Here is a 6,306-nt window from a genome sequence, read left to right as displayed (position 1 = left end):
ATCTGTAGGATGGTGCACGTGTTCAGAGAATGATTTTGCCCTTTGGAACTTTATGCTTGACCAGTTTTACCCGTTGGCTAATACCCTGGTGGGCCAAAGTTTATAAATCAGTGGTGTCAGGCAGGGCAGAATCCACCTACGCTTGATATATTTTTCTCATTCACTTGCTCTTGTGTGGGCTGGCCATGTAAAGACCTGTTTGTAGTGGCACCATTCATGTGACTGTTGGACGCAGCTTGGGGCTGATGGGCTTTGCCATGCTCTGATGTGGAGAGGCTGGGTATCAGTCTCATTAGAATAACCTGGGTCTAGATTCCAAAGGTTGTTCTTATAAAAACATATTTTTATGCAGATGGATAGCTTTAGGTTAAGCATTTGATATAACCTATTCAACAGCTAAAAACAAGACTGCAGTTTTTTCACACTCAAAAAGCAATGCACGCAGTGCAAAGCCTGGAAATAATGGCTTTGCACTGTGCCCAAACCATAGTGACTTACACAGTTCTCTGGTTTTCCTTCGGAGTTAGCTTCCCAAAATTTGATCAAATTTAACTGACTTAAAAAATGTCAAGCCTGGCAGAAAACACGAGAAGCATTAAAAAAAATGTAATTCAAACCAAAGTTATTACAATTCCTGTGGGGAACATGAATGTTTGTACCAAATGTCATGACAGTCTTTTGTCCAACACATAAATGGCAATCTCTATTTCCTTCACTCCAATCTTAATTAGATCACAGACAAGTTGTTATCAGTTTACAGACAAAGGCAAACTGGATTAACAACATACTAATCATAGGTGAATAAGAAAGCCAAAAGAGTTGTGGCTCAGTACGTCCTCCACAGCTGCAATTAGGTGTGTGTCCTGCTGACTCAAAAATAGCAACCTTAATGGCCTCAAGGATGGAAAAAAGCATTACTCCTCTACACTTGACTGCTAAGCTATTGATGATAATGTGCTGCAATCATGGCTCCAAAGCAGGATGTAAACGGAAGTTTTATTCAGATTGATGTGTTGTAAATGTATAGAGATATTTAGACTGTTACAAAGCAGCGTTAAAAGGATTCCATAACATCGACCATCTACAATATTTATTATTCCACACTATTACCCATTTGTAAAATGTGTTAGAGAGAGAGAAAGAGAGATAGATAGATAGATAGATAAACAGGGGTAGCATCCAAGTATTCAAAACAAATTTCCACACATCAAAAAGCCTTTATTTATGAATTATATACAGTTAGATTAAAGAAATATATGTTCTTAAGAGAAGAGTATAAAACAAGTCCCAGACTGCCATGCACTTGTTTATGGGAAAACACCCACTGGCCAGGCTCCTATGCAGGCTGCCACTCTGTTATGGTAACCTCCTCCAAAACAGCTCTGCTCTATCAGGCAAAACACTCAGACAGAGTGGGCGGTTTAACAGTGAGCCTTGCCTAAAACTTCTGGTCAACCCAATTACAGCCACAGGAAACCTGCTCTATCTAGTAAAAGAAAGGCCTCTGCTGCTCCCACAAGAAGATGAAGGACAGGAAGTCATGGGCATTTCCTTTTCAGGCAGGCTGGAATGATTTTGGAGACTTGGTGGTGTCAAAAGTGACAATGAACTTTTCTCTGTTCTGAGAAAAATTCAAGTCAACTATCATCTATACTGCTACCCAAGCACAGCTATATAAGTGAAATGCCAACATATCATGTAATCTGACCACAAAGCAAATCTTGGGATTCTATCTTTGCTCAAAATTCATATTTAACAGTTATTTTGACACATGGTTAAATACATTCTGGCCCAATGACAGGGTTGTAAAATAAATCAGCTGTCCCAAAGAGATAAGCCTGTGCAACTCATGTCCATGATATTTAATCATTTGTTTTCATTTGCACTGGAACAAATTCTGTCTGTCTGGCCATCGGATCATTTGAGTTGGCTTTGCTACTGCGGTACTCAATGTGGACTAACCAGGGGCTGTCAAGGCTGGATGAAAGTAATCCTTTCAGTTTTTGACAAAGTGCTTTATATTATCTCAACCTGTGTGTGCTCAGTTAAGGAATTCTCTTAACCTTCCCACTCTGACTGCAAGAGCCCCGAGTGACAAATCTGGTTTAGATTATGACCACAACTGCCAAAAACCATACCCAGACACATTTTATAGTAAGTTTGATGGGTGAGTTTTATTTCTCAAGTTGCTTGAAATGCATCACTACATTGCTTATATCTGGTTCTTGTGGAGTTTAAATGTTTCCATTCCAGTTACTGTACGTTACACATTCAGCACATTAACTTGAAAATATTTAAAGACAATTGTGCGTAATTACTAAACTATATAACTAAACAGCTGACAGATGGAAAAGCAGCGGCCCTATGTCATGTCTCTTCAGATGCCAAGAGGGAACTGTAGCCACGTTACTCCATCCACCTGTCACGTGTTATATAGTTTACCTGTCAGTATAACTCGATACAATTTAACATTAACAGCACCACAAACTGCAGCCTTTCAAAATAATCATGATGTTCAATCATTCCCGCTCTAAAAACAGTTTCAACAAAAACTGAACTTTATAGATGGTTTCATTAGACTGTACAAGTTTTTGCTATAGGTGGGCCTATGGGCTTGTCTAATTCACAACATAGAAGAGTAGGGGGGGGGGGGGGGGGGGGGGGGGGGGGGGGGGGGGGGGAGAGAGAGAGAGAGAGAGAGAGACAGAGAGAGTGCATTGGTTACTAGAGCAGCCTCATGTATTATTGACTGATTCAGAGAACTCATCTGCTCTCCCATCTCTCCCCCCACTGGTTTTGTTCTTGTAGAGTACCATTCACCATCCCAGTTACAAAGCTTCTGCACCGTTTTAGTCTGATACCAACAGGCCTTACAGACACAGATAGAGGAATACAGAGTGAGGTCAAGCTGCTGAAGCCTCACACAACACTGACAATCGTCTGACTGGCAGCATAAGACACGACACAAACCACCTACCAGCATATATGAAAGCAGAAATTAGTTTTTCTCTTTGCAGTTTTTGTAGACCTCGGATCAATCTACTAAGCACATATTTCATGTGTGGCATAACTAACAAATCCGACTGCACTATGTGAGGGGACATGACTTCAACTCTGCGTGCGATCAAGGAAGGAATATGTTCTGTCAAAACTAAAAGTTGAAAAAAAGTCCCTGGGACACTTACTAAAAAACACACAGAGTACACACACCCACTCAAGGTAATCCTGGGATTTCCACAACTTGGGAGAATTTACAAAACCTTGAAAAAGCAAAAAGCAAAAAAGCAGAAGATTTTAGGTTAGATTAGATCAAGAGGGCTGACCAAAGTAGATGTGAATGTATGCATGAAGGGAAGATGAATGAACTCTGCTTGTTGATGTAGTTTACTTTCACTCAAGTTTACGTGAGTGAAAGTAAACCACCACAGTAAACAACCACAACCTATCACAAGGCAGGAATTGATTGTCCACCTACCAAGCAGATTAAGAATCATCTAAATTGTCCATTGGCACAAAATATCCCAAAGGAGGCACAGAGAAGCTTGTAAAGCCATTTCGCTTGCAAATGGGACTTTCTCCACAAACTTTGGAGCCAACAGTGAGGTTAAGTAGCAACATGTGCACTCTACTGATAGTTTGTCTATGTTGACAATATTTTCATGTTCTTTTCTGCAGCCCATATGAGACCTCCACTTTCCCCTTCTGGTTGCACAGTGAGTCAGTTGTGTGTGTACTGGCCATGGGCTAATGTCATCACTCCTACATAATGACACCCATCTGGCATCCAGCTCCCTCGGGTCAGGCTTATTGCAGCAACACTGAGGATCTGAGTATATCACCATTAGGTGGCAGGCAGTTAGGACTATTGATTACAGTTACACAACAGCCCCCCAGCTGTTTCATACACTGTAATGCACTAACTAAACATTTCCAACTGCCATTGATTTGTTATATACCCATCAGTCGATACATAAATGACATGTTCATGCTGTATAGTGCTGCAGACAAAACCCGCAAAAAACTCTAGGCTTCACACTTGATCATTTCTGTTTTACATTTACACAAAAGCAAAGTTGGAAAAGACTTCCTGTGTTGTATCAAAATGCAACACCAGCACAAAAAATGAAAAGCTGGTGACAGCCATTACGGAGCTAATAGTGTTCTCAGAATGCCCTAACTCTAACTCTAACTCTAACTCTAACTCTAACCCTAACCCAGAAAGTTAGGAGAAACAGAAGGATGGCTCAGCTGAGAGCTCTGGCCTATTACAAGTCTCTCTGCTGCTCTCCACTCCCAACAATAAACAAAGAGGCTCTGGTCAGTGTGTGCTTTCACGAAAATGCACAAATTGTTGTGAGAGAAAGAGAGCTGTACAGTGCACTTGATTCCAAAACAGAGTTGAGAAATTGCTGCGTGACCACTAGGCATGTGTGTACTATACTGTATGTCATTATCTAAATTATGTGTTTCTTGGAGTTTAAAAAGGACAGAAAAATTAAACAACCATCAGAATGGGTGACAACAGCTACAATCCCCTCTTTATCTTCCTGGAACAGATCCCTCTATTCCTGCTGAGGTATTTACATGTTTCATGGAGGAATTAATTGCAAGTTGCGTGAACAGCGGTCCTGTGTACAGTCACATTCTTGTCCCACAGAGAAGCATCAGCAAACACTTGAACTTAACAATACAGCAAAACAATCCCTTCTACAGCTCACATATCCGGGGGGGGGGGGGGGGGGGGGGGGGGGGGGGGGGGGGGGAGGCATAAGGCAAAGCCATGGTTGGCAAGGCCCCCCACCTGAAATTAGATTGGAACCCCTTGGTGCCCAAACTACCAGAGTCAGAAGGAAACAGGTAGTTCATTTATTACTATGATGGAAGTTACTAAACCGGCCTCCCAGGTACAGACTCAGTGTCCCTGGACTAGAACCCCTGTAGGAAGTAAGATAACATTTCTCTCGTAAAGTAAATCAAACAACTACAAGGGGATGCAAAATTACTAGATGCAAACGACCACAAGAGATGCAAATTGACATGAAAAAAAGCAAAATGACTGTACTCTAAAAGTGTACCTCAGTCTTTTATTCAAAAGTTATTCAAAAGTTTTTAAATCCGCCCCTGCACATATCTGCAAACAAGTCTATTATTAACAAATGAACTGCTGATGCTAACACAAAACCAAAAGATTAACACAGATTTCCTACAAGTTAGCTCAGTCCTCCTAAAACATCTTGATTTCCCAACATGCATTCTTCTATCCAATACGTTCTCGCTCTCCTCCCTCAAGCGTCTCTGGCAGTGCACCAGAGTGAGAATGAATAAATAATATGAAGGTGTGGTTGGATTTCTGGGATCCTGACTCAGGATTCCATTGCCCTGACAGAAAGCCTGGACGGTGTCCGTTTCAGTTACCTAGCAACTTCTACCAGGAAAGCTGGAACAATCAGACGGAGCACCAAACACCCAACACACTCGGACACAATGGGGACGAGTCCTTTTTCTTCCTGAGCTCTGTGGAAAAGTGATACTGACAAGGTATACTGCAGGTCCTCATCACCCAGATGTTCCAAAGTGGACGGTCAAATTCAACATTATGTCACTGTCACTGGACACTTCAGGTGTCTGAGGCATGAAATGGAAGCCATATGGTTTCCCTTGTGAAGAAGTATTATGTTATCTTAATGAAACTAATGCCCTCGTTGACAACAAGTACAAAACACCTTGATCAGGCACTGATTGTTACAGACTCTCCAGGAAAAAAGACACTAAGAACAAATGGAAGAAGGGAGTCTGGAAGTGAAGTTTCTCAAGAACATTGTGGCTTTCAGCTCTCAAAGTGAAGAGAATGTGTTATAACTCGCAAAGAAAGGTAGATAGGCTAGTGCGAGAGTCCTCCTGAAATTGTACACAATTTCTCTATTCCCCCACTGTAAGTCACTCTCTACCTATCTCTTTCTCACATTTGTAGGTCAGGGTTATGTATGACCTGTAGTCACCCAGTAAGCCTGCACCCAGCTGATCCAAAGTCAGCTGGGTGAGGATGAATGAAAGTGCATGATTTCAGGCAATTTGGGGCAATTTAGCAACGCTCAAATAAATGTTCTGTATAAACTACAAGCATATCTGTATTGTATGCACTTTTTTATAGTGTGCTATACGCAAAAGTCCACCTGTTCATTACAAAATCCACCCCTACCTTTATCCATCTCTTTGTCATACATACACACACCCTTATTGATTCACCTAAAATCTATCTTTTACACATTTGTCAACCATGTTCACACACGCCTTAACAGAACTTGC

Source organism: Etheostoma cragini, chromosome 11 (assembly GCF_013103735.1).
Source record: "Etheostoma cragini isolate CJK2018 chromosome 11, CSU_Ecrag_1.0, whole genome shotgun sequence".
In the NCBI taxonomy this organism is placed as follows: domain Eukaryota; kingdom Metazoa; phylum Chordata; class Actinopteri; order Perciformes; family Percidae; genus Etheostoma; species Etheostoma cragini.
Note: the sequence above shows the minus strand (reverse complement) of the source record.